Genomic DNA, 27,873 nt, shown 5'->3' with positions numbered 1-27,873 from the left:
TACGATGCAATGTCCCTGCATGGAGATGCGTAACTCCATGGCGGTTCCGATGGGCTGCGTTGTGCAAGGCGCTGTCCTAGCGTAGAGATGAGTCATGCAGCAGTGGTTCCAATGGGTTGGGATGGGCGAGGGAAAGTCCATGTAGGTGATGCAATGAGTCAGTTAGGCGAATAATGCATACAGCAGCAGAGGCAATGTGCTGATTCTGTGAGAGATGCCCCATGGAGGGAATGCATCAGCCAAGCTGAATCCACAGATATGTTGGCAGAGCACCTTCAGGCCCACTTCCAAGTGTCCATGACTAGGATTGCACCACTTGGGAGTGCAGAACTCGCAGATGACATAGTCCAGGTGCTGGGTTCAAGGTTATTGGAAGCCTATTCTCTCCCTGAGGCTTCTGAATCTTGGAATCACTCAGGGATCCAGGATTTAGAGTTGCAGGTCCAGTCCTTAAAACGCAGGCAAGAGCGCAGCAGGGCAGCAGGTACGCACAGAAGGACAGAAGCCATTCCGGCCAGCAGTCCAACAGAGTGGCAATCCTTTCAGCAGTTCTTCTTCCTGGCCACAGGCCCAGAAGTGTACTGAACTGTTGAGAATAAGGGTCCAATATTGTACCTGGTGCCCACTTGAAGTAGATAAAGCTTCAGAGAGGGAGAGGTGTCAGACATCTTCTTCCTCCCTGTCCTGGCCCCAGATTGTCTGAGGTCACAATAGACCATTGCCAAACCTTTTGTGAGAGTGCTCAGGGAGAGCTTTTGTGATGTGCAAGTGTGGTAGGTGACAAATCCTCCTCCACATTAACTCAGAGTTGCTCAACCTGCCAGCACTTAGTCATGTGACCCAGGATCAGACTGCAAGCACCAAATGGTTAATACAAGAAAATGCTAGCTTTCTAAAAGTGGCATTTTCATCATTGTGATTAGAAATATGACTTTACCATTAAAGAGAGCTTTTAATTACAATTATATAGACACCAAACTTGATCTGGCAACCTATTGCCAATTAAAACTTATTAAATGTAATAAAATGTAATAAGGTAATCAATGTTATCCTATGTTATCCTATGGGAGCGGTAGGCCTTGCAGCAGTGAAAATCAAATTTTGGAGTTTTTCATTACCAGGACATGTAAAGCTTAAAAGTACATGTCCTATGTTTTAAATGCACTGCACCCTGCACCCTGCCCTTTGAGCTGTTCAGGGCCTATTCTAGGAGTGACATATTTATTAAAAGGTAAGGTTTGATCTTGATAAACTGCGGGCGGTCTGGGAGGGAGAACTGGGGGATTTGGAAGAAGAGGACTGGAGAGAAGCTCTGGAGGCCCCTAGGGGTGCAGCGATAGCGGTGCGCTTGCGCTTCATCCAATTTAAATACCTGCATAGGGCGTATTACACGAGGGAACGACTGTGGAAGACGGGGCTGATAGCCTCCCCAGATTGCCTGAGGTGTGGAGGTGCGATAGGCTCCTTCTTACATAAAGTATGGGGTTGTGTGCGGTTACAGAGATTCTGGACCGGAGTGTGGGACTGTCTGGAGGAAGTGTTGGCTTGGGAACTCCCTCGCACACCGAAGCTGGGCCTCCTTCATGTTATGGAACAATATACACAAACGCCATTTGCTTCTCCTGGGCCTCATGGTGGCCAAAAGGGATATAGCCCAAGCCTGGAAGGCCCCCAAAGCTCCATTGGTGGGGGTGTGGAAAAGGGGCATGGATTTTAACATGGGACTAGAACGCCCGGTATTTGAGGCCAGGGGCTGCCCCAGAAAACATTAACGGATCTGGAAGAGATGGGCGGACTACAGGGGCCTTTTACTGGACCCTCCAGCGCCGCGAGCCACCGATATGGACCACATTCATACTGCCCCTGGGTGAACAGAAGCACACGCTGTTATTATGATGGTTAGGCTCCTGTATCTGGACAATGTTGACACCGTGCAGGGTGGGGGGTGGGAACTGGGTTGGTACGTGGGGGGGTGAAAATAGGGGAATGTTGATTGAATATCTTAAACCTTATCACTTTTGTCTGCACACTGTCTTCCTGCTACTATGGGCGCAGTGTTCCCTTTTGTTTTCTGTCAACTGCCAAAATCCAATAAAATTTTGTTCTGAAAAAAAAAAAAGTAAGGTTTGGGCCTGGCAAGTGGTTTATCTTTTTGGTTCAAAATGGCTGTCTAAAACTGCACACACAGGCTTCAATCGCAGGCTGGAGACATGTTTAAAGGACTACTGAAGTGTGTGGCTCAATCAGTGCTGCAGGCCCACTAGTAGCATTTAATTTACCGGCCCTAGGTGCATGTAGTACTACTTTCCTAGGGACTTAAAAGTCAATTAAATGTGCCAAATGGGTGTAATCTCACATGTGTAAAGGAGATCACAATCACTTAGCTAGCAGTTGTAAAGTGCACAGATTCCTAAAGCCAGCAAAAACAAAGGGTTGAAGGCATAAAGTTAAGAGAGAACCACACCAAGCAAGTTTAACACCAGGATAGCCAATATTTGAAGCCTGAAAAGTTTGTTGGTGCTCTTTCTTCCACTACCAGGCATATGAGGACTTTAGGAGGTCACACTGTGGGATTGTTGGGTAGGAGGTCATGCAGCTAAGGTTGTAGATGAACTTCCCAAAATATTCGGCTATCCCTAGGAATCAGCACACTTCTAAGATGGAGGATGAGCAGGATGAGCAGGAAGCTGAATTGACATCCTCTACCTAGGATAGGTCTGCTGTCTGGGCTATTTCTGAGAAGTGATATCTAAAAAAAGTCTGTGCTGGACATAATGAATTTGCACTTGGGCTTTGAAATTCTGCTCTCAGGATGGCATTGTGTTCTTCTATGGTGACCAGATGGGTCAGAATGTCAGCACTAACAGTAATCACCCTACTCGGCAGATAACATTTCTCTCCCACAATTGTGAAGTACTAAGGCTTCGGTCATATGCTGTCACGCTACTCCCTGACCTGGAGAAGGCATTTGATACTTGGTGTGGACTTATCTCTTTCATGTATTAACAAAAACTAGATTTGTGCAGCGCAGAGTAAGACTGATACAGTTCTTTAGACAGACACAGTGGCTAGGGTCCGACTGTGTCGGCTCATTACTGCCCCATTTGGAACGAATAGTCAAACTAGGCAGATATACCCTAATCTCCCCTTTTTTTGGTCTCACCTAGCGGTGCTGCGCACATGCGCAGCTCGCTCGTGGAGATTTAATGAAGATGAGTACTTTTAGAAAAGGGCTTTAAGCCCCGCCCCTTATTTCCATTGGCTGGCGTCACTGTTTATGCGAAATGGTGGCCAGCCATTGGAAATAAGCTATCTGTGTTGCCCCCTTTGGCTTTTTTGTCCGGCCCAACCGGACTGGATCGCCTGCATTACGGCTTTCACGACGAAGTTTTTCTTATCAGAAGCTTTGTCACGCTGCCTTGCACATGCCAGTCCTGCTCTCTGATTGGGTAGGACAAAAAGGGAGACATGACGCCACGTGTTTTTTTTTGCATCTTGCTTTCACTTTTGAAAGCGCGATGCAAAAATAAACAGCGGATGTCTGCGTGTCTGGCGAGAGCTTGTTTTGTGTTAGCAATTGAGCTTCTGGCTATCTAGTTGAACCATGAGAGGCAGGTATGGGGAATCCCATTACCAGACACAACCCACACGTTTTTCTCTTTTTGCCAAAAATGTCCTGCTTTATCTAAAAGATATTAGAGCTAATCATTCTGGAATTACCCACACATTGCGAGTCACGACTAGTGACATCGGATGCCAGGAGTTTGACGCAAGCAAGATAGATGCCGGTGTGGGACCGGCGGAGCAGTTTTTAAGGCTCCGACGTGGGCCTTCGAAATAGGCCTCCGATATGCGTAGCGACGGAGCAAGTGAGTCATGGCCCCCCTATGGTGACTCCTAAGTAACGATGCATACGTTGTGAACGAAGTGGTAATAATGCATTTATTTCTGTGATTTATTTGTAGTGACCCCCGACGAAGGGCACATGATGGCCCAAAATGCATTGGGTTCTTTTTTATGAAATAATAAATACTGCTTGCGATGGACTTTTTACATCACTCGTATTCTTGCGAAGAGGCACTGGATGGGCACAGTTCGAATACTAGAAACTTGAAAAATGGCATCATATCCCGAGTGTTGGACCGTGGATTAATTGGAGAAAATTTAAATTTGAATTCATTAGAGTTAAAATATGGTTAATAATTGGATTAATTTGGATTAAGGACGAAAGTATTTGGAATAAAAGTGCACGCTAAATAGCGGCACGGAGCTGTGCATTTGGCTTAGGGGCTACGAAGTCCCTCATCACAAAAGGCTCCTTAGACTTGACAGAAGTGGGGGTGCTATTTTCTTCATTGCTGTAACCACGTCCCATTAGGTTCGGACTGTATTACAGGGAATGTAGGAGCTCCTAACACCCCCTGCCTGGACTCACTCGCCTGCCCGGTCGGCCTCAAAAAAGCCTCCTGCCTCTGCCTCTCGCAAACGTCAGCCCACTGCCTCCTTTGCCTCTCTTTCGGAAGAAAGAGGAGGAAAGAGGTTAGAGGTAGGAGGGTGACTGCCTGTTTCTTTCTTTGACTGTGCAGTCGTAATTTTATAGCTAGGCCTTGTGACCTAATGATCTGATGATTTGAGGTCTCCAGCAATAGTAGTGTGCAGAGGAGGATTAGGCCACAGGCCCCCTTGGTGGTGAAGAGGTGGCCTGTATTAAGGCGGTGCAACTTGTGTCTCAGGGATGTTCTGCTCGCTGTACACACATCCATCACTCATCTATTGTCCACTTGCTTTATTTCTTGTTACCTGTTGTTTGTTTGTTGTTTGCCTGCCAACACAAATTGTTAATTGGCTCCGTTTAACAAGTGCAAGATCAGAGGACTTACCCTGTTTGTTGGTGCAGTTTTATTTGTGATTGAGGAAGCAGCACCTTAACACATACCTTAACACATACTGTGGGAGAAGCTAAACTCCAAACTATGGGTAATATTTTAAGGCAATTTAAGGCATATTGGTACATTTGGGCATTGCCAGGATAACTAGACAACTAGAAAGGAGTTGACGTCAGTCACGGAGTTGCCGGGGAAAAGTAAGGGAAGGAGTGTTAGAGCAGGCATCTGGGCCACCCAAGGTATCTGAGGTTGAGGCATTTTTCTTAAGATACCTTCTAGGTGTCTGCGCTCTAGTTGCCTAATTCCTACTTCTGGTCCAAATGCTACTTCCATTAGTTCTCCCTAACTTTTAAAGTCTGGCTGGGGTTGGTCAGAATGGGTTTGGGTGACATGTGGGGGGATCCCAAATCCATGTCGAAAGCAGTGGTACCTCTTTTAAAAGCAAGACTTTTGAATCATATTCAAGTTTCTTGTATTAATGCAGTAAAATCTGGCACCTTAACTGATAGATTTTTACATTGTAAAACCTCTTTCCTGTTTGAGAACTTTATGGATGGGATCCAACCTCCTTACAAAAGTGCACTTTATTTGCAATTCAGATTTGGAACTTTGCCTTTGAATCTTAGCAAAAGCAAATGGAAGCAATCTACTGTAACCACATTGTGTCCTGTGTGTAGCCTTAGCTCTGAATCTGTAGATCATTTGATGTGTGTTTGCCCTGTTTATGCACTGATTAGAAAAAGGTGGATAATCCAGGCATGTTGACTTTTGTCATTCACAGGGCCAGCAGAAGCTCTGCGAGTGTTAAGATTCGACACCACTAAAAGGCTAGTGTTTACTTTAACGCAATACTTGCTTTATGCCTGGTGAATTAGGACGAAAATCGAATCCACTACAATGTAGAATGGCTATTACACAAGTGCTCTTTTGGAGTGCTATAGATACTATAAACTGAGCTAAATATAAGTGGATGAATTAGGTCAAGGGTTTATAAGCCAATTTGCCCGTAGGATTAGGGACCATATGTATCAACATACCCTTTTGCGATTTCTTAATAGCGATTTTTAAGGGATCGCTATTTAGAAATCGCAAAATGGTATGTATGTAGAAAATCGGGTTTTTTTTGCGATTTCTTAAAATTCCTTAATTGCGATTAGCAAATTGCTAATCGCAATTAAGGAATAATTTCCCATTCATTTCTATGGGCCAGGAGGCCCATAGGAATGAATGTGAAATTATTCTCAATTTGCAATTCGCAATTTGCTATTCGCAAATTGAGAATAATTTCAAGGGTGCAGAGGTGTCTCAAGAACACCCTGTTGCACCCCTGAAAATGACATGTGTGCGCATATGGCGCACATACATGCCCTAAGGGCATGTATGAGCGTCACATGGCACCTTTGGATTTTAAAAAAAATGCTTTTGTTAGAGAATTCGCAACTTACCACCAACTAGAAGTTGGTGGTAATTTGCGATTCCTTAAGGGCTTGCTGGAATTTTTTTTACCTTGATACATTGCTTTTAAGGAATCGCAAAATAGGGAAAGGCAAATTTTGTGATTCCTTATTTTGCACCCAAATTGTTTCATACATACCATTTTGCGAAAATGGGTTCACAAACGCCGAAATTCTGTGAATTTCGGCGTTTGCGAACCCATTTGGCCTTGATACATATGGCCCTTAATGATGTTGCTTTTATCAATACTTTTGTATTGATGAGTATGTTGTTTTTATACTATGTTTATTTTTATAATTATGATGTATTTAAGGTGTCTATTTTATATTATTGTATAAACTATTTTTACGGATGTATGTTGTGTATATTTTATGTGAATTATCACTAATTGATCAAATAAACTACTACTACTAAAAAAACTATTCAGAAAAAGAAGCCTCCGTTCCATTTGTCTCCTCTGAAGCCTCTCTCCTCCATGCTTTCCATGTCCCTAAAGAGGGGGAGTGGGGCAGCAAATAAGAAACTGAAGATCACTTTAGGTGCAAATAAAGAATATTATGTAAGAGAAGTTACAGCTCTGTCCCAGGGCACCTTCCTATGTTAGGCCAGTCAATTTGTCCTTTGCCCAGTTCTGGCTATTCCTCTAAGTCAGACCAACAAATCATGTTGTCCAGTGGAAGTAGTGGAACAAATGGACATAGAGACTGTTCCAAAGAAGAACACTCTTGGTATTAAGTCGGAGTCTGAGTCCAGTCCTGAACGATCTTGTCTCCATCTGGTGGCCAAGATTCTATCTTTGTGTCAGAAATGTTATCTAAGGAGACAGACCGAGTATCTCATGGTGGACTTTGTGGTGATTTGTGTAATGGTGACCCTGGTGTATTGGAGGACTGTTCCCTGCCGGACATCGCAGCTGTTATAGAAAAGAATCAGATTAGGGAGGTCAACTAAAAATATCCTATTGTTTGAGATTTGGTCTTGAGCCTACATCTGGATTGCTTATCTAGCAGTCCATCATTACTGGCTTTGTATGGTAGTACGCAATCTTCGAGGTTTTCTCTAAGGGGCTCAATGAATTCTCTGATATGTGATTTATCTGTGTCCTCAGGGGCTCAAGTACCTGTGAAGTCATTTAATCTAGATGGTAAAGGAGCAGGTGGGGGAAGGACCAACTCCGATATTCTATCATGAGTGGAGATGTCCCTATCCTACATTTTGGCCACAATTCTAATGGGGGTAAAGCACCTTACTACCCTTGCCTTTTGTCCAAGAAAGAAAGAAAGCGGTATTGAAATTAAATCTAAGGCCTCTCTGAAGTGACAAAAAATGGGGTGGCAGAAATTCGAATTCACATGGGTGAGCTCGGTGGGCTAGGTGCCACTCCCTTGGACAGCCCAATGGTAATTGCCAGGCCACTAAGGAGACTGATAACATGCCCTGTTCTTCCTTTATAAATCATTCACCTGAAGAATGATGTCATGTAGCCCGAAGTGTAAATGTAATTGTAACTGAGAATCCCCCTCCAATTTTTCTGATGTTTAAAAAAGGGACTCCCCTTACCTCTGGGGTTGTAGTCTTGCAAGATGATCTTTCCAGCCTTCACCCACACAAGACTCACCAAGATGGTATTTATCCTGTGAAGGGGGTCTCCCCGGGTCATAATAAGGCAAAACGCAAGAGGGGGAAAAAGAAAACAACTCAATGCATTACAAAATGTAAAACAAAAAAACTCAGGTTTTCTAATGTTTTAGAAGAGCCTGCTCCATTTATTCAGCCTCAAAAAGTAAAAGGGCCGAAGAACGACGTCCTTCATTTCAGTCTGGAGCCTGAGTTCTCTGAAGCAACTAGTATGCTCTCCTTTCTTAATACAATAGAAGTACCAATACTTGACTGCCATAGACTGGAGAAGGGGCTCATGGATATGGGGATAATTGTCCACAATAACTGGGGATGGGATTGTCGAATTGCTGAACAACGATCAAGAAGGCTGTGGAGTCCCTCAGGATGTTGAGTGGGTCCCAAAAAGATCCTCTCCAGTTCCACTTAGTGGGGAATCTTTTTAACGTTTTTATTTTATTGCCCCCAAATTTGTGAGGACTCTTAATAGGGGGGTCATTGTTTTTTCCATCAGTATAGCCGCTTAATATAGGGACAGGGCCAACACATAATAATAATTCCGTTGAAGGACTTGTTTTTGTCCACCTCTCTATACCTTCAATTTTGTTTCTTTGTTTAACAGCGAATTGGTCTTACTGAATAGAAGATATAAATTGCAGCTCTTATTAGAAATTGAGACCCTGTGCCCGGTGTCAAGTAGAGATATTAATTGGGTGTATTTGAATCCCCCTGCTCCACTTGCGACTTCTAGGGTCACATTTAGCTTCATGATTGCGGTAATGCTAATCCTGCCCAACGTGGCCAATTTCCTGCAAAAAGACATCAATGTGTTTCCATATGAGGAGACCACAGTCAAGACTGATAGCCTCAGACTGGGCACCCAGGAGTCCCCTCAGAATTTATGTAGTAATAGGGGGGTTGCAAAACTGAAGGTCATTAAAATACTAGTCTGTAGAGATAAGGGAAGGAGAGCGAGAAATATTGTGGGATTTGATGACCAGTTGGGCTAGGGAATCAAGGAAGGGAGATGAGTCAGCACCCTGGAGTTGGGTAGCAGGTGCATTAAATGCTTCAAAATACATAAAACTTCCAGTGTTGCAGAGATAGCCCCTTGGATAAAATACTTTCTTGGAATATGGCGGGTTTGGGGCAGTCTAATTCTAAGTTAAGTTTTTTATGTGTTTTTGTCCATTGATAATTTGCTTACAGTAGACTTGGTTATGTTCTGATTTTAATTATAAGAATTATTTTGCATTCTCTTGTGCAGCAAAATCCACAATAAAAAGTCACACCAGTGGAGGTATAGCTATCTTACACAGTAGCAGTAAAAACCTGGAATTCTAGGGTGTTTGTTCATTCCTCTAAACTTTGCATCTGCTTAAAGTTAGCCTTGTGCAGTGTAATAGGAGGATCCTATACATCCTTTCTTTTGGTAAAAATGTATATCCTCCCTGGGGGGTCGTTTGACTCTTTAGTTGAGTCTATGTTCTCTTTTGTACACAATATTAGTGTTTTGGAAGAATGCACACTGATAATCATTGTGGGAGATTTTAATGTTAATCTTTCGAACTCTTGTTGTTTGACCTTGGGAAACGTAGAGTTGGATGAGTTATAGGGTATTCCAGAGGCTATTTTGCCTGGTAAATTAGATCAGATAGGCAGGGTCCATGCTTTCTGGACTGTCTAATATCCAATGACCTCATTTTTTTAAATTGGTACAAATGGGGTGGTGATGGACGGAGCATCTGAACCAATCAAACACTCACACCCAGTCAACAGATCTGGGTTTAATCCATCACTGTTCTTTAGCCCACTCTGCCACCTGAGTTCAGACATGGCCATATGCAAATCAGTCTGACCCTGTGCCTCATGGAAACAGTCCAGCCCAAACTGCTAAGCCATGCCTTCCCTGGACCGGAAACAAGCTTCCGAGGACCGGTTTCTGGCATTGCAGCCGTCTTCAGCCCGGCTTGCTTGAATCCAGTGGCAAAGTGAGCAAGGCACTCACGTCTGAGCATATCCTGCCAACTTATGGCGAACAAAGTGGTACAAAAGGGGGTGGTGATGGACAGAGCATCTGAACCAATCAAACACTCACACCCAGTCAACAGATCTGGGTTTAATCCATCACTGTTCTTTAGCCCACTCTGCCACCCGAGTTCAGACATGGCCATATGCAAATCAGTCTGACCCTGTGCCTCATGGAAACAGTCCAGCCTGAACTGCCAAGCCATGCCTTCCCTGGACCGGAAACAATCTTCCGAGGACCGGTTTCTGGCATTGCAGCCGTCTTCAGCCCGGCTTGCTTGAATCCAGTGGCAAAGTGAGCAAGGGACTCACGTCTGAGCAAACCCTGCCAACTTATGGCGAACAAAGTGGTACAAAAGGGGGTGGTGATGGACGGAGCATCTGAACCAATCAAACACTCACACCCAGTCAACAGATCTGGGTTTAATCCATCACTGTTCTTTAGCCCACTCTGCCACCCGAGTTCAGACATGGCCATATGCAAATCAGTCTGACCCTGTGACGGCTGAAATGCCAGAAACCGGTCCTCGGAAGCTTGTTTCCGGTCCAGGGAAGGCATGGCATGCGGGAACTGGGGTGCATGCATACAGGGGGGCACATGTTGTGCCCTTTGTTTCTTCGTCACCTGGGATTTCATAGAGGAGGAACCTCCATGAAAACCATGGCAGAGAGGAAACTCCTAATATGCTTGGCAGGACCGCCTCTGCCCCGCCAAACATATTGATGCCTCCTGACCACTGCAACACCACCAGGGAACGGCAGTTCCCCGGCAGCTGCAGAAGGCAATGGTGGTCCAACTGCCCTAATCGTAATAGGGTGGCAGGGAGACCGCTGCCACAGCGCCCCATGAATCTGGTGGTCCATTTACCACCAGACTCATAATTAAGCACCAATTCCAGCTGTAGGATCATGTTGGAGTCAAATAATGAGCCTTCCTTACTGAACGTATATGGCCCGCCTTCTTATGAGGAGATTTATTAACGGGGCATGGAACAGGGCAATGGGCCCAGATGAAGTCCCAGTATCTCTTTTCAAACAAGAAGTGTCAGCATGGGCTCTTTTGTATCTGGTATCTGGTGTTTCAATACTGTTATCTGCATAGGGTTACACCACTGTCCTGGAAAGGAAGTGTTGTTGTGCCTTTATATAAAAAAGGGTCCTAAAATATCTTCCATGAGTCTCATGCAGATTGCACTACTAGATGTGATTGGGAAATTGTTCACCATTTCACCTGCAGGATTGGCCATTTGGTAACAATTTTGTTTCTGTTGAGCAGGCTGGCTCTTGTAAGTACCCTGGAGCCTTAGATAATATCACGGCCATTCAAACACTGATTAAAAAGTATCCTTTGGGTAAGGGTTTTGCTTCATATTCTGCCTTTATTGATTTCTCCACAACGTTCGATAGTGTTCACCGTGGGACGCTGTGGAGGAAATTGGTTGCTCTGGGCATTCTTGCACACCTGCTAAGGTTGATTGTCGTTCTGCATTCTTCAACTTGAACTCAGGTTCTGATAAGATGGAACCAAGGTTTGTCCAGCAAAGTGGAAACATATAATGGTCTGAAGCAGGGGTGCTTACTTGCACCCCTCCTTTTCTCACTATACACCTATGACTTACCAAGCAGAGTTGGACAGCCTAGAGGCAACCACCTAAACTAGGATCGATGTGTGTTCGATGTTTACTCTACCCAGATGATGTTGTTGTGTTAGATTTAACCCTGAAAGGACTGCAGAGGCATCTTTCTGAGCTCGGAAACTATGCTGATGAACACTTTTTTTAAATAAACGTCTCTAAGAGCAAAGTTAAAGGGCCCGAACCACAAAGGCAAAGTGAGACGACAGTCTAACTTTACGACTCTCGGTATTCACAAAGGGCATTTATTACTCGTAAATGCCCTTTGTGAATACTGAAAGCTGTCAAGTTTGACTTTCGGTATTGGCAAAGGGCGTTTACAAGTAGTAAATGCTATTTGTGAATACCGAAACTCATTGTTACAATAATGAGACGTACACTGAGATCTGAAGAGTCTTCTTCATTCCGTCTCTACACCATCACAGGTTCCAGTCAGCTGGAGTCAGCTGTGGAATGTTCATGCATTCTTGCCTGGCAAGTACCAAGGGAAGGGAGGCGGGGGAGGGGGGTGGGCATACCAAGTATGGATTACAACACATCTCCTTACAAAGGGAAAGGAAAAGGGAAAGAGGGTATGGGGTGCCAGTGAAAACAGGCTACTTTCTAGATATAACAATAATACTTTCAGAAGTCATGAAGAACTCCAACCTAGGTACATTGCATTACCAACAATATCAGAACTAAGTGAAACAATATTCTCTTGCCCACCTAGGCGCAGTAGTAGGTCTTAAAGATGTCCTATGTGCTACATTGGCATTTCCCCCAGTAAGAGTGTTGACCTGTGGATTAGGTGCCTCCCTGTGAGGGACAATTCAGTCCATGCTCCAAGTTTGCCCATTGGTAAGCGTAACTACATTTCTTCCCACCTTGATTGCTGTCATGGGTTCTGAGAATCTAGTGGCCTCCCTCCTGCGTTGTTTGGGAAGATTTACCCGTACCCAATCCCATTCTTTGACCATGCAAGACTTCATGTGTCTTGTTGCGTCATATCTGACCTTGTACTTGGCTTGATGACTGTCAACACATTCCATAATCTTGTCACAATTAACATCATAGGTGTTATGTCTTCTTAGATGAGGGGAGAGTCTGGTTTTGGGAACCCTACCCTTCAGCTAACTGAATGGAGACACCCCTGTGACCAGGTTGGGGGTTGTGCGATAGGCCCAAAGTGTGTCTTGCAAAGTGTCCTCTGCAGAGATGCCTAAGATATCAGCACTCTGTAGGCATTAATTTACCATGCAATTCATGCGTTCTACCAACCCGTTGGCCCGGGGACAATATAGGGCCATTTTGTGGTAGGTGATCCCCATTTCAGATAGAAACTCAGACATGTTCTCTGAGGTAAACTACACTCCATTATCTGTTACTAAAATATCTGGGATCCCCTCCTCAAAGAATACGTCCTTCTGGAAATGTATCATTACCTTCATGTCAATCTGGTGCATGCACTTGTAGACGACCCACCTAGTGTGGTAGTCCACCGTGACCAACAAAAATCGTTCCTTCAAGGACTTAAGGTTGAGAGGACCGATCATGTCCAGAGCTAATTTGGACCATGGTTTATGTGGCACGATGACAGGGGATAGGGGTGGTTTCCTTGTCTGTTGTATTTTGTCTGAGCGGCTACACTCGATACAGTCTCTCACCATCTGCTCCGCCATGGTATCCATCCCCGGCCACTAATAGTCCAGTCTTATTTTGTTTTTAGTGAGGCTGCGCCCCAGGTAACCAATATCGGCTAGGTCCACAATTTTCTGTCTAAGTGCTACAGGTAGGACAATTTTCTCTCCCCTGCAAACCATCTCTTCTTGGATGTTTATTTCCAGTTTTACATCCCAGAACGGGCTCAAAGGAGCGGCAACTTTACATTTCTCATTGGGCCACCCTTTGACAATAAAGCCTTTGAGGATCTTCATATCCTCATCATTGCGTACACACTCTTCCTATTCTTCTTTTTTTAGGCACGTTACTTCAAGAATTACATCATTGGGTTCCACATGAGATATACTGTCTTCAACATCCATGGGTGAGCGAGAGAGGAAATCCGCCACCATGTTTTTCGAACCTGGCATGTACTTTACATTGAAATTGTACCCTTCCAGCCCCAAAATCCATCTTGCTATTCTGGGTGTGGTCTACTCTGACCCCTTGGTTTTGAATGCATACATGAGGGGTTTGTGGTTGGTTTTCACAGTGAAGGGAATGCCCCACAGAAAGAAGTGGAAGTGTTTGATGGCCCATGCACATGCAAGCGCTTCTTTTTCGACAATGAAGTAATTTGCTTCAGCTCCTTTAAGGGAATGAGAAGCAAACGCTACCACTTGTTCCTGTCCGTTGGTGATCTGGGTGCGACTGGCACCCAACCCTTTATTACTCGCATCCGTGTACAGGACAGTGGTCTTGGTGGGGTCAAATCTGCCCAACGATGGGCGGAGGCAATGCTCTCCTTCACCGTGAAAAACGCCCCTTGGCAGTCTTCGCTCCATACAAAAGGGCTCCTTGCTTTAAGTAAAGCTCTCAGTGGTTCTACAAAACTTGCATCATTTCTGCCAAACTTAGCATAGTGTTCAGATAACCCCAGAACTTTAAGTCTTCAACACACCCCAGAGCGGCTGTCCCCTGGATCGCTTCTACTAGGTCAATCTTTGGTTTAATTCCATCTTGGGAAATGGTATGGCCTAGGTACTCCACCGACCCTACCCCAATGCGACACTTGTCCCTTTTTAAGGTCAATCCCGCCGTTTCCAGTTTGGTCAGTACTGAATGTCCTTTAGTACGTGTTGCATGATCCTCTGGAAGGCAGCAGGTGCTGAGGCCAACCCAAAGGGTATGCATCTGTACTGGAACGCTCCCAGCGGGGTTATGAAGGAGGTTAAGTGGCGGGAGTCCGGGTGTTGCTCTACTTGGTGGTAGGTGGACGAATGTCTAACACACTGAAACAGCTTGCATCTTTGATTAAGGTGAGGGCCTCGTGAATGCTTGGCAAGGGATGCCTATTCCTCCATATGTTACTGTTAAGGTCCCTCAGGCCCACACATAACCTGATCTCTTTGCTGGCCACCTTCGTTGTAAGGACAATGGGGGCCAACCACTGCGAGCTTTCTCTGGGCTCAATGACCCCTTGAGACAACAGTTTTTCTAATTCTGCTCGGAGGGGTGTTTGCATCATGTGTGGTAAGGGCCTAACCTTGTGGGCCACTGGTATTGCATTCGTTTTAAGCTTAATAGAGTGTTGATAGTTTGTCAGAAGACCCAGTTTGTCAGTAAAAACCTCAGGAAAGTCATTGCAAACCTCCGCTCCCCCCACAGACAGGTCTACAAGAAGGACCTGGTTGGGGCTATTGGGGTCTAATTTGATGCCCAGTTCCCTCTGGTGTTTCCACCCCAACAGGTTGGGTCCCTTCTGTGTGATGTAAATTTTGCCCACCGTACTCCTCCCTTTAAACCCTATGTTCATGGTTGTCATGCCTATCAGGGGAATGGGGTCCCCATTGTAACACCCTGGATGTATGTCAAGAGGCTGTATTCCCTGTTGCCGTGAGGGGAACAACTTAGTAAATGCCTCAGCTTCTACCAATGTATAGGGTGTGCAAGAATCAGCGAAGCCCGTCACCTCTCTTTTGTCCACGGTGATGGTGCAACACGGAAAGTCATTTGTCTTTTTGCCATTTTTCAGTTGGAAAACTAGTTTATTTTCTTGGGGAGATTCATGTTCTATGACCAAAACAGATTTGGGTTGGTGATCCTTACACATCCTGGCCAAGTGACCCCTCCTTCCACACTTATGACAAGTGACTGATCTGGCTTGACACCCTGTAAAATTAGCCAGGTGTGCAGGACTACCGCACCTATAACATTTAAGTTTTGTGCCTGTAGGAAGAACACTGGGACCTTGGTTCCTGCTCTCCTTTGTGACCTCCTGTTTGCTTATAACATTTACTTCTGTATTTTTGTCTCCATACCCTTTCATTGCTATCATACAATCCGCAGTGTGCTCAATCCCTACTGCTATATCTATAGCTTGTTTTAGGTCAGGGTTAGCGACTAATAGCCTTTCTTGTATCTTGGTGTTGTTGGTGTACCTTACCAACTGATCACTGATGAGCGAGTCTTGTAGGGCCTCGAATTCGCATGTATTAGCCAGTCCCTTAAGAGCTGCAATGTACGTTTTGACTTTCTCATTCTTTACCTTTACCCTTGAAAAGAATTTGTGCCTTTCCAACACCACATTTATAGTTTTACCAAAATGCTTTTCAAGTCCATTGACTGCCGCTAGGTACACATTTTCATCATCATCATCACTGTCCTCCTCTGCTTCTGCTGAGATATTGTTGTACGTTTTCAATTCCAAGGTTATGAAGCAAAGTATGTAGCTTCCGCAAGGCTGAACATTTTTCTCCTCCTATTGCTATTGGGTAGGACTCCAGTAGCCCAAAACATTGCTCCCTCGGTACTGCAGTTCCCCCACTTCGTTTAAGAAAGGTGGTGGTTGTTACATGTTTGTGCTTGCCATATCATGTGGGGTACGCCTACTGAAACCCCAGCATTCTTAGTAGGCTGAGCCAGTCAGCGTGGAAAGGTGACAGGCTGAGAGTTTAAACCACTGCTAGTCCCCTGTGCCTGTCAGCGTTGTAATCAAAGACGCCCCAGGGAAGGAAGTCAGATTACGGTAATAACTGGGAGAGGCGCTGGGGCAAAGGGTTAATCCTCCTCAAAGAAATCGCTTGCTGTTACACTTCCCCACAGTGGCACTCAAAAGCGGGAGGCAAGGGGTTAATCTCCTCTCCAAAAAAATGAATCGATCACTGTTTCTCTTCCTAACAGTGGCGCTCTGGAGAAGGGGCAAGGGGTTAATATCCTCACCGAAGACACTCCGCCTCACTCTGTGGTATGCATAAGCGGAAGCAGAAGAGCTCCAGCAGAGCCAGAGCCTTCCTTAACAATGGCTGCCATGGCTCCTCTCAGGAACGCACACTTTCAGGACCTGCAGTAGCCAAAGTCTTAGGGATTAACCTTACTTGGGTGTGCACGCTTTGAGAGGCTCACAAAGTTAAGACCCCCTGCAACGGCCCAATAACACTGTCTTCGTCGCTCTTCACACGATCCTCGCAGCGCTGGACTTGTGACAGGGAACCTCTTACCTCATCACAAACATGCCGATTCACCACTACCCTTCTTGTTGTACCTTCATCCGTCCGCTCGCCACCTTCACTGACCTGCTGGGGTTTGGTTATCGGTGGGCTAAGCCTCGGCTTGGTTGTCGGCAGGAGTCCCCGTCAGTCCTGGTATGTGTTGACAGCTGGGCAGTTTTTCTGATGAGTTTGACAGCTACCCCACACGTTGGCTGAGACTCAACCAAATTTTACCAATGTGAAAAGAGCGTCGCTCCTCAGGTTCATTGAATATTCCTTAACTGGAGGCTTTTACACTAATGCCCCGGTTACTTACCGGTAATCTTCATTACTCCGAGTATAGTCTTCCTCGCCACACTTACATAGTGAGCTTCAGCTCCACACCAGAACCCTTCAAAGCAAAAAGTTAGCCTCCCATGCCTCCCATCCCTTCCCAAGATGGCCGACCCTTACCACCTGACCTCTATAAGAGGCGGGCCGGCCCAACCAACAGCCTGAAACCACCAAGCAGAAACATGAAGCCGATAGCCAGACAGGGAGGGAGGGATGGGAACTCATGTGGCGAGGAAGACTATACTCGGAGTAATGAAGTTTACCGGTAAGTAACCGGGGCATTACCTCCTCGTTAGTCTTCCTCGCCACATGACTTACATAGTGAGCAAATACCAAAGCCAAGCGGCTTCATGGAAACTCACAAGAAACCAACAGACCAGAAGGGGACGACCACGAAAGAGGTCAAACCCAACATACCAGAACGAGTGGAAGGACCACCCAGGAGAGAGGCAACCACGAGTAGGAGAACCAACCCGGGACCGAAGACAGGCCGAAAAAACAAACCGGACCCCAGAGACACCAAGAGACGCCAGGAAACCCGCCCCAAGCGAAGGAAGGCAGAGAAAGGCACGGGACCGGACCGCACGGAGCCAAAAAGGCAACAACAACCAGGGCCAGAACAGAAACGAGCAGGCCCGAACAACACACTAGGGCAGCCCAACAGGCAGCACAAAGTGAGAGGGGAGCAAAAGTCCAAACAGAGGACATCCCCACCACAGCGACCTAACAAAAAAAATCAACATTGGAAAGAGATAACCAGGCCGTCCAACACAGCAATACCGCAAGGGCAACCACAACCCGGGAGAGAGCCGAACCAGAAAAACAGGGAAGCGGCACCAGAGCGATCCAACAGACAGGCAAGAGCCCGAAGAATGGAAAAGGGAGCCGAAAAGAAACAGAAGGGGACAAACCCCCGTCACACAAAGGACCCCCGGAAGGGACCGCGACTCCAAGGAGAGAACCCAGGCAGGAACCAGGGAAAACGAACCCAGGAAGGAGCCGGAAACGACACCGAAGAGACCCAGAGGAGAACCAACCGGGCAAAAGGCGGAAAAACAGAAAAACCACAGGCCCGCCTATGGCCAGAAGGGAGAAGAAGAGGCAGAAGCAGCCAACCGGCCAGGGACGGAAAACACCCAGCACAGGGACCAAGCAAACCGGCCCAGCGGAAACACAAGAAGGGTGCGAGCCGCCGAAGAGAGCACCCAGGCGACCAAACAGACAGCCAGCCCACAACCAGGCCCAGCCCGGCGAGACAAAGAAAAAACCGACAGGCATAGGAGAGCGGCAGCAACACACCAAAGGCGTGAAGAACAGAAGGGCAGGGTGAAGACGAGCCCGAGCCACGACAAAACACCCAGGGAGCCACCAGAGCCAACAGGACCCGGGACCCAAAAAACCAGGGGAAAGAAACGAGGACACACCCACACCGGAAGCGCAGGGCCCCGCCAGGAAAATCCCACAGCACCGCCGGAAACAAAAAAACAGCCAGCAGGCAAAGGGACCCCAGGAAGCGCAAAGCCGGGAGCCCAAACGAGAAGGCCGAAGGGCCAAAAACCGGAAATCCAAAGGAAGCAGACAGGGCCAGACGGACCCAGGAGACACCTGAACCAGGCACAAAAGAGGCCCGACCCACAAACCACCAAAGGAGAGGCGAAGAGAACATGAGCACCCAGTGCCAGAAAGGCCGCAGCCAAAAATGACCCAGGCAAGGACAGTACCACTGCGCCAAAGACAAAAAAGGGGCAAACCCCGGAGCACGAGGCAGGGGACAAACCCACCACAGGGACCAACAAGCCCCAGCAAGGCAGGGGAAAAACCCCAGAGAAGCCAAGGAACGGCAAAATAGAAGCCAGATGGGAAAAACGACCACAGGGAAATCCACCGACCCAGCACAGACCGGGAACCCAAGCAAGGCCAGAGGAAGGCACCACCAACACACGGGCAGGAGGAACACAGCCCTCCCAGGTGACAGAGCGGGAACAGTCAGGGGAAAAAGAACCAAGGAAAAGGGCCAGAGGCACCGAGACCAACAGTAAGGGGAGGACCCGCAAGGACAGACAGGGGCGAGAAAACACCGCCAGTCCACAAGACCCAAACCACGACCAGAGGAAGGCCCCACCAAGGCAGACAACCCCAACCGGAAAACCCACGAACAGGACCCGGAGAGAAAGCATCAGCAAAACCGCCAAAAGCGACCCCGCAACAAAGAGGCAGGCGCCAAAACCCCGGACCGACCAGGCAGGCACCACCCAAAGGAAGCAGAGCCACCAAAGGGGCCAAAGCCCCAAGGGCAACGAAAGCCCAGAAGAGAAGGATCGCAACGAAGACCCGACCCCCAGGGGGCAAGGAGAAGCACGGAGACAGCAGGAATCCAACAGGAAAAGGGTGCAAGAGCCGCCCGCCGAGACAGGGGGGAGAGGCAAAGCTGCGGACCCCGACAAGACAAGGAGAGCCCCCCAGGAGCAGAAACAGTCAGCAAGAAAAATACTGACGCAGCCCAGAGACGGACGGACAGACCCCAACAGCAGGAAGCCCGTAACAGATAAGCCGTAGCCCACAGCCCCCGGAAAACCCCAGAGGACGGACAACAAGGAACCAACCGGGACCGACCCCACACAAGAACAGCGGGGACAGGAGTCCACAGGACAAAAAGGACCACAGGTCCAAAGCCCGGAAGGCAACACAGCAAATCACGAAGCAGAGGCCCCACAACCCAACGCCACAGGCGCCGAATAACAAACAAGCCAAAAATGCACCACACAAGGACACACATAGAACAACGGCAGGGACCGAACCCCGGCCCGAGAATGGCGGGTACCACCCAAGGCACAAGACATACCACCTAGCCAAAGCACCATGGACCCAAGCCAAACCAAGGAACCCTGCGAACAGGCAGAGAGAGCAACCCAAACGGAGACGTGAAACACGGAACGCCACACGAATCAGCATGACATACCAGCGCAGGGACCATGCAAACCCCCACAGAATAGTTCCAACATAGGGAATGTGCCGCAGAAGCGAGCACCGAGGAAACATGGAACGCACAACGAATATGCGTGTCAACCACCTGCAAACTGGCAACCCCAGAGCCCCCAGGAGGCAGCCGAAGCGAACACGCCCCAAGAGCACCCGCCGAGCATGTGAACCACACACGAGGAAGAGGGCGCAAGGGGAGCCTGGCAAAGGAGCAGGTGAAAACACCGTCCGAAAACCAAACACCGGGGGACATGGACACAGCACAAGCGGGACCCTAACCCAGGCCCGTGCATTAGCAAAGCGCTGAAAAAAACAGACGAACAGTGCAACCAAACCCAAAGGGACACACTACATCGACCCCAGAAGGAAGAAAAGCAGAGAGAACCCGCCAGGAGCAGAGCCCGTGACCACGAGGCCGAACACAGGCCCCTGCAGTGGAAGCAGCAGACCACTGAGCCACCAGCACACAGCCCCAACAGAATGCGAGAAGCACCCCCCAAAGGAGCCCACGCTGGCAGAAAAGAAAGAGTGAACAAACACAGGTCCAATGCCGCGCCACGAACAGCGAGACAGCAGGAGCGGCAAATAACCAACTTGAGGAAAAGCAGCCACCACAACCGCCAGGACACAGCGCTACACCCAGGCAAACAACCAGGGAACCAACGCAACCAAAGGAGGAAGCAGAGGACCTTCCACGACATATCACCCACAAAGCGGAGCACAAGCAGGAGGCGAACACCCAGCACACGTGAGACCAGAGTAAAAAAACATACAAGGCCATACACAACGCGACACGAAGCAGGCCACAGGAAGATGCGAGGCAGCCACCCAACCAGGACCCCAGGAGTAGAGCCACAACCAACAAAGGAAATCGTAATCGGAGCCCAGAAAAAGCGACAGCAGAGCGCAAACCCGTAGGAGGCCCCAGGGCCAATCCACGGCAACTCCAGGAGACACCGAGAAAAAAACGAGAGACAGCAACCCCCACCAGCGGGTCCCAGAGAACGAAGTGGTGAGCCAGAGAGGAGACGGCCAAGCACGCCCCCACCAGGCACAGAAGACACGCAGTGCCGATGAAGCGAGAAGGAGCACACAGATCATGGAGGCCGGGAAGGAAGACGCACCCCAGACAGAGCAGAGAACCAGTAAAGCAGCGCTGAGCCCGCCAGGCGTCCGCGACCACGCCTCCCCGGAGGTAGAGCCAGAAAACGTGAGGACAAGCGGCACCCCGCCCCCTAGAAGCCCGGACCGCCCAGCGCAGGAAATCCACGGGAAGAAGCGAGCCGCACCGGAAAGGGAAACGGCAAGTACAAGGAGCAGCCCCGCAGCCGCCCGCCAGCCCCAACGGACCGAGAGCGCAGGGAGCACCGCCAAAAAAATGAACACAACCCGAAGGAAGCGCACACAGAAACGGTGAGTGCACCAGGGGCTTCGCAAGCGCAATGGGGGCGCAGCCGCGGTACGTAGGACAAACCGCCGGGCACCCAGCACAACCCCGCCAAAAGCCACTCACACACAGGGGCCAAGGGACACACCGGGGGGCCAAAAGCGAGCAAGCAAGCACCGAAACACAAGCCGCTACGCTGGCATGACACCACGATCAGCAGAGGGGCAGACAGCGCTCGGCAAAACAAAGAGTATGCAACAGATATACCCCATTTATAAACCAAGCCACCTGAACAGGGACTCGAACCCTGGGCCCCCAGTCCAAAAACCCGATGCCCCACGGACTGAGCCAACCAGGCTCTCGAGCCACAGCACCGCGGAGTGAAGACAAAAGCCACAACAGAGGCAGTGCGAGGCGCGGGGCAAATGGGAGCAGAACAACAGAGACCCAGACCACACCGCCCGCCCCCCCTATTGACCCTTGGCTCGCTAAAGCAGAGCCTAACCAGCCCCAAAAGGGACCGGGGGAAGGAAGGGGAGAGGTCCAAAAGCCCCAGAGTCCGCTAGCGCAGGACCACCAACCAAGGACCCAAGTACCTGCAACAGCAGGAACAACTTACCTGAAGACGCATCTGGAGAGTAATGACGCGCAGAACAAAAAAAACAGGCTGTTGGTTGGGCCGGCCCGCCTCTTATAGAGGTCAGGTGGTAAGGGTCGGCCATCTTGGGAAGGGATGGGAGGCATGGGAGGCTAACTTTTTGCTTTGGAGGGTTCTGGTGTGGAGCTGAAGCTCACTATGTAAGTCATGTGGCGAGGAAGACTAACGAGGAGGTAATGCAATACCATTGAATGCAGCTCAGCAGTACTTCATTGCGGTAAGTTGTCTTGAAACTAAATCTTTACAGGCTGTTCTGGAGTACGTATTGGGGGTGATGGTGGACCGTCCCCACACGGTTGTCCATCGCCAGTGTTACAATAATGAGACGTACACTGAGATCTGAAGAGTCTTCTTTGTTCCGCCTCTACACCATCACAGGTTGCAATCAGCTGGAGTCAGCTGTGGAATGTTCATGCATTCTTGCCTGGCACATACCAAGGGAAGGGAGGCAAGTGGGGGCGGGGCGTACCAAGTATGGATTACAACAGTCGTAAAGTTAGTTTTTTGTCTAACTTTAACTTTGTGAATCAGGCCCATTGTTTTTAGGTTTCGGGGGTACAGAGTTAGGAAGGATTTGCACTGGTCCCTGGGGAAGAATACGTTGGAAGTAGTGAAGTTGTACCCATATCTTGATAGAATCTTTTCTAGCAATTGATTAAATAAGGATCATATTAGTCAGTGTAGAAGCAAGACATTATGTCAAGCTTCAGTCACTACCAGATTATTTAAGTGTTGCTGGCAAAAGCATTTTGCCCATGTTTTGACAGTTTATAAGACAAAGATTCTGCCTTCACTGAGAGATGCCTGTGAAGTAATGGAAGAGTGGTATTGGTCCTTTTTACGAGCAAGGTTCAAGGGCGTATTTGGAGCCAAATCTGTAATTTGAATTCTTCAACTGCACCTTCGGCTCTCTGGCTTGAATTTGAAACCCTTCCTATGAATGTGTTTGCCATGGCAGTTGTCCTAAGGTGAGGGAAAAACATACTGAATAGTAAATTGCGTAAAAATATGAATTCTTTTTATAGTTTGAAAGGAAGAAGTGCCATCTTCTCATATTATATGAAAGCTCAGGATATGTTTGAAATTGGTCAGACCAAGGTGGCACCTCTCCCAAAGCTTAATTTGAAAAATCTGATGAAAAAATAATTCATTAGGTAAGCTGGAAAACAGACACTGCACTTTGTGCTCAGCATGCCCGGAATTAAATAGTAGTGGACAGTAGAATTTGTAAATAACCACAAACATACGTTCTATGGAACCTTCCCCTTGGTGTGCGTATAACTATTTTGTTATAAAGTTGAACATGCTTCTGTTACGAATTATCACTGGATCCTGGGAAGGATTATATAGAGGTTTTGTGATCTTTGTTGGAAATACGTCCAAGATTTAAGTCACATGATATTTGTTTTTTCCTCGCCTACACTCTTTGCGACGGCAATTGCTAAGACCACTGTTCATAAAGTATAGCAGAACTTCGGTAGCGAAGGCTCAGAAATGTCTCTTTGCACCTCCATCAGAAATACAATGTTCAAAACTTTTTACATTTTTTAAACATTTCTTAAAAAATTTGCGATATGCTTTTACGTTGTAATTCTACACTAACCGTACTCTGATTTTTAATTGTGGCATAGGACATTTTAGGCCATAAAGATTTTATATAGTCTAAATAGAAGGATAGTATTAGTATTGTTCTGTAAGACTGAATGTGTTGTATAAATAGAAGTGCTGAATTAAGTATTGCACTGTAAAGCATTGTGCACCGCTTATTTGCTGCATTTAATTAAGCATGTATACTTTTTTGCATTCCTTAAGAATTGTATTATAACATCTAATTGATTCAATTTCACATTTGCACATTTTCTGTCCGTGAAGCCTTTTATCTAAAGTAGAGCATAGTTGAATGCCGATTGACTTTCCTTTGTATTTTAAAATTCTGTATATTTTACACGGTATGAATTGCCTTCTATAAAACATTTTTGGTTTGTATGTGGACCTCTTTGAATTCCAAATCATAATAAAAAAATCCCTACACATTTTGCAAGTGTGGAGCAGGCTCTGGTCTCTGTGTTAATTTGACAAAATCGTGTCTGTTCCCACTTTTCCCAGGCGTACAGCCATTCAGTGTTAATCTGGGGGTTGGCCCAACAAATGGGAAATTTCTTATTTCTGCTACATGGGTATTCGCATTTACCACTCCGAGTGCAATCTATTACAGGGCAATCTTGTTAGAGTTGTAAATTCCCTTACAGCTCAGTTGGGTTTTAGAGAACACTTACTCTTTTTGCTATGGGATGCATTGGGATGTCAAGTATGATGATGCTACTTTGCCTCCTATGTTACTTCACAAATATCCCAGTTTTTCTTACCCAAAAATTATTCTGTGGATTGAATGCTTTTTGAGAAACCTTACTTGGGGTAATAACAGCTGCAGAGTTGCCTTAACGAAAAGCCTGTCTTTTGAACTGATCGGTGTGGGCTGGGAGCACCCAATTACTAACACTAATATTTGGCAGCACAATTTCCATGACTCTCCCGCTGGCTATTGGGCCTGTCATTGGAGGAAACAGACAAAGTCGACCACCACATGACTTTGATAGAAGTATATCGAACAACTGGCCTCAGCGCAATTCCTCCCTCTTGGTATTTTAATACCGCAAACTGCCTTGCCCGTAGCTTGGCGCTCATTAGACACGTGACATCATATGCCTGGAATATACCGCTGCTTTGAGGCAAAGCATCTCCTCCATTGAGAGAGGGTTGGTATTGTCACCTTAGTCCACCTATTCCTGAATGAACAATTCTTTGGTTAGGGAGCAATTTACATTTCATAACAAGCAATTTCTTGCACATGGACATTAACTCCACATTCGTAGAGCCAATTGGTTTGCCGATGACATGGAACCAAACACACGCTCACATATACAACAATTATACAAAAGGGCTGGGATCAAATGCATTACATGGCTGCAAAAAGCTCTCCAAAGCTATACCTTTACTTCAATGCACAGTTTGTGGGACATAAGGGAAACTGAATTTGAGAGATCAATCCATGAAAATAAATGGGCCATAGCACTTTAATACCCATATGCAGTCTTGCTGAAAGTTGAACACTAAATTTAAATTAATACAATTCTATGTCCTACATAGAGTGTTACTTTCTCTTAAAATAAAAAGAAACTGGTATGGCTAAGCAAGCTGGCCGGTCGAACGTGATCCGTACTGGCTCAACCGCCATGTAGGCAGACTGAGAGCCTCAACTTAGCCCAGACCTGCGGTATCTTGGTCCTGGTACTGCAGTGACTCTGCCTCTGGCACCACGACACGAAGGGGAGTATGGGGGGACAGCGCCCTAGTCCCATACATCTGGCGAGCGCAGCCTGCAGCGCGTCCCCCGGTGCCGCCCCCCCCGGCCAACAGCCAATGGGGAGGGCTCCTTGTGGACGGGGGAGGGCGCTCCCAAGGTATATACCTGGCCAGCAGCTAGGCTCGGCCTTTCTCTCCCGCGACGTGGCTGCTCTGCGCTGTAACTGCGCTGATGTTAAGGCGCTGTTACTGTCTCGGCCTTTGTGTGGCCGTCCTGCGCCTGCCTCGCTGGTCTTGCGTCGCGTTATCTGCCTCGACGGGCGTGCGGTGAGTGCTTATGATTGTGGGTGCATGCTTGGGCAAAAACCCAAGTTGTACGGGGCGTGGCGGCCATGGCCACGGGGAGGCATGAGGTCCGTTGCGTGTCGGGTGCCGGGTTATCGTGCGCGGGAGGGGGAACAAGAGCGGGAGGTTTAATTTCAGATGTGTAGGGCACACGATGCGCACACTTGCGATCGATAAGGCTTAAGGATTGGGTCGGGTTTGCTAAGGCCCATCCCCTCCCCCCTGACTGATGATCGCGCAAATGGTCACCGCGGCGGCACTTACGGGGCATTGGGAGAGACCCCAATGGGGTCAGAGGTTAGTCATCTCCTCGCTTATCAGTGGCTCTGGCCCGGAGTTTGATCGTCGATCACCACCGCCCCCACCCTTTCCGACGCTTCGGTGTGGGGGTTTGTGGTGGCCGGGCTAGTTGGCGTCCCAGGGGAGATTAAATCCACAAGGAGATTATGCCCACGACCCATTGGCCGGTCCTTTGGCAGTTTTGAGGTTCACTAACGTCCCCACGAGCAGCAAGTTTCCTAGGCCACAACCAATGCCCGTTACGGGGCACCCCCTCGGGGCGGTTTGTCCAGGCTAGTGCTGTTGCGTTGGTCCGCCTTGAAGTGTGGGCAACTCAAATGGGTTCGGACAGTAAAGTCTGAGAACTGAGCCGTTTCGGGGGGCCGGAGAAGGCGGTTGTGTTCTTACGCGATACTTTCTCTCCACCCCCCCCCCTTGGGGGGCTGAGGTGTCTCGTTCAGCCAGCAGCTGACTCGCCTCAGAGTGGCTGGGGGGCAGGGGTAATCAGCCAGGTTTTGGGGGGAGCACAATGCTCGCAGTCCTGCTCCCTCACCGTCAGGCCAGCGGTGAAGTGAGCGATTCCAATTCCGCACACAGTCACGGAAGGGGCTGAGCGGATGTGTCCCGGAGGCCGCGGGGGCTGGATTAGTCATTATTGGTCCCGGTGGGGAATCTCTAGGCCCGGGGGCTGGTGGGGCACGCGAAGCATCACATGTGGGCAACTTGGGTACGGGGACCCATGAGGCGATAGTAGAAGGCGATTTGTTTACCGCGTGGGGATCGTGTGGCCAGATGTGGCGCCAAGGTCGCCAGTTGCAATGGGGTGTTTGGGTCCACTACAGGAAGGGGCCCATCGCAAAGAAATGTGTGCCTTCCACTTCCCGCGAAGCTGTGACGCTCTGAGGCGCTAGTGGTAGTTCCAGGTCGTTTCGGGCACGGCCCATTTAAATAAATGTGCAGGGAGGCGCAAACAATACATCGGTTCCCACGGCCCTCGGCCCATCTGTACCACTTTACCGTATGTAACGTAACGTTTGCTTTTGCAATCTGTTGTTCATGTATTGTTATCGGTTTGTATCGTCTCTGTTCCTATTGTGAAGCGCTCTGACGCCTTCGGGTAAAGTCCGCGCTATATAAAATTGCATAAATAAATAAATAACCGTATTGTGGCCAAGGGTACTCCAGCCTTCCCTAGCCTAACATAGTTCCGAGGAGCTCTCCCGGACCGCAGTTTGGGTGATAGATTGCCAGTTTAAGTCGTCTCGCAGTCCGCCTACTTCAGAAGTAGGACAAGCGCGTCCCTTCGCTGTGCATCTCGAGGCTATGTGTTTTGGTGCGTTTGGAAATAGGCTAAGTGGGGCGGACATCGTTATGCCCGCGGAGTGCTCCAGGACGCTCTCGCCAGTGTGCTGGGAGGAGAGCCATGCACTCTCTGCCTCATGGTGCTAGGGGCGTTGTGGGCGTTGTGTGCGACAAACAGTGGGACTCGGGGCGTGGAGGACACTAAGGGCTGCCAAAGGATCATCGTGTGGATTCTTTCGTACATGTAGGCGATGTACGGATGCAGGGCCCCGGTAACGGTGTCGTTGTCATGTGCCAGAAGCCAGCACTTCTGTAGCGGGGCGGGACCCCGTGGTGCCGCGGTTTCTCTGCATGCTGGCACGGCTACAGCCGAGCAGCAGCCGACCGAGTGGCGGGCCTTGGATGAGATGGCAGGCTGTGCCCTGTCGTGACGTTAGAGTGCGGCCAGTTGCTTGGTCCCATGTAAGGTTTTGCATTGCACCGATTTAGCCCTAGTTACGGTGGTATTGTTTTATAGCTGCCTACGTTACTTTTC

This window comes from Lissotriton helveticus, chromosome 6, assembly GCF_964261635.1.
Source record: "Lissotriton helveticus chromosome 6, aLisHel1.1, whole genome shotgun sequence".
NCBI classification, from domain to species: Eukaryota; Metazoa; Chordata; class Amphibia; order Caudata; family Salamandridae; genus Lissotriton; species Lissotriton helveticus.
This window is presented reverse-complemented; position numbering follows the sequence as displayed.